The 2,110-nt window shown below is 31.4% G+C and overlaps 1 protein-coding gene across 1 annotated transcript in view; it reads left to right on the forward strand.

Annotated features, from left to right (window-relative positions):
- LOC119586360 (replication protein A 32 kDa subunit-like) overlaps nucleotides 1–237 on the forward strand; it is a gene marked incomplete in the record, with an annotated part of 6,008 nt that extends 5,771 nt beyond the window's left edge. Inside the window, 1 exon segment of the mRNA XM_037935073.1 lies at nucleotides 1–237.
- Nucleotides 238–2,110: the final 1,873 nt, after the last annotated feature.

A 2,110-nucleotide genomic window follows, 5' to 3' on the forward strand; every position in this document is an offset into this window, starting at 1 on the left:
TAGCATGAAGATTTTGTATGCTGTTAAAATCATTCTTTGTATCAAAGTACTTGAATTCCTTAAAATGAACATTAATAGCCAGTGGATTTCGTCCTTTTCCTTTTTTTGTTTTACTTTAAAAATGGAAATTAAAAATGTGGATTACAAGTTTGAGCAGAAAGTTAATAATGAGACCTGAATATGACACCACCTGTATATGTTGGCTTGGATCACCAAATAAAACAAGGATGAACTTATTATTTATTTTTTACTGTTTACTTAAGAAACACAGAAGGAGCCTGTCCAGGAGAGATCCTAAACAATATATAATCTTAAATAAACACACTTGGTTAAACAAGAATATCAACAACCTGGGTAAATGTTACAGCCCCTGCTTGTATATATTACACACCAGGGTAAAGGACTCAAGTGTTGACCCATGTGCTTTTGTGCTTGCAGATCAATTGTATAATGTAAATGTCTAACAGTCTATATATATACACACACACCCATGAACACATACATAGCAGTTGAAATAATAATGATGTTAGCATTATAAATAAAGAAAAAATATCCGTATTATATAGTACAGTAAAAATATTTCTCTGCAACTGCCTTCTTGCAATTGTTCATCAGGTCTGGTTACCTGAACTTCATTATCTTGATAGGGTGTGAAAGAAGCAGCTATGTAGACAAAATCAATTTAATCAAAATTCTAGAAACTACCTTAGTCATCTGTGATACAAATAGAAAAACTAAAATACAGTCTAAAATCACAGTAGCATGAAAAATATTCATTCATAGATACAAATAAGTGAACTGACACAATAAGAGTAATTAACAATCACTTCGTCTTAGAAATACAAATATTAAAAAAAGGGTTATACCACAAATATTTACAATTATCATAAGGCACAATACAGATGGAAAATTCATAATGTGCCAGAAAATTAGTGCCTCCAAATAATGGGTCACCAAAGACACCATACATATTAGCATCTGTATTACATCACCACTGGAACTCTGAACTAGTGCACTGCCAAAGAAAGGTTTTGAGACCACATTTGTAGTAGATACAATATCCATGTTTTGATTAAAATGGTATGGTTGTTGCTACAAACATAGGCAATGTTTTCGTGAAAATTCACAGAAGTAGGGTCAGTTGTAGTTGTTTTCTAGTTGAGAAATTATAGTCTATGCATTGTCATTATGATCTTTTTTATCAGTGCCACACTATCAACCAGAGAACTTTAACAATATATTTTATGACAGTATTATCTGTTAAGATATCCATTATTCTAAAAAAATATTTACATAGATGTACAAGATGGATGTTTATTCCTGTTCTTACAAGATATGAAAAGCTTCTTATATACACTTCATTTGCTTACTATAAATAAATACAGATATTAAAGTTGTAAAATGCAAAATTGTGATATGGTTGTGCTATACAGTTCATCATCACTACTACAAGATATTAGAATCCGATCCACAAATTAAACTGAAATTTTATAGTTATGATTTTATCCAAAATGGAGTTGTGATGAAATTTTGTAAAGTAGAGCAGTTGCACAATTTATTACATAATTCTGTAGGATTGCATACATGTACTGTAAGATATTTATATTCATGTTATTGTAATATCTAATTATTTTGATCTTTTGAAGACCTAATTTGATCTAATAAACTTGAAACTGACAAAAGTAAATTTTAAAAAATAGAACAGTTGACTTGTTTGAAAATTAATTTAACTTGTATAACAAATTTGAACCATCAGTTGAGACAAGTAAACTTGTACAAGTATATAATTTAATTGATGTAGGCATACCTTCAGAATACTAACATATTTGTATAACACCTGTGAGCAATGATTATGATAATCCTGAGTACTGGAAGCACTGCAAGGGAGATCCAGAACACCACAAGTACCCTGAGTGATGTGATTGTGCTTATCTGTATATGATTGTCGTGGGATAGGCTTGGCCAATGCACACATCTGATTAGGTATAGGAGGGTAAGAGCTTCTCCTGATGGTTGCTCCAGTGGAACAACATCAGGAGGTATATGTGCCTTTGGTAAAGCAGGATGTAGATACTGTCAGGATATAGTGCTTTGAAACTAACAAATGCAG

This window comes from Penaeus monodon, chromosome 21, assembly GCF_015228065.2.
Source record: "Penaeus monodon isolate SGIC_2016 chromosome 21, NSTDA_Pmon_1, whole genome shotgun sequence".
Classification (NCBI taxonomy): Eukaryota; Metazoa; Arthropoda; class Malacostraca; order Decapoda; family Penaeidae; genus Penaeus; species Penaeus monodon.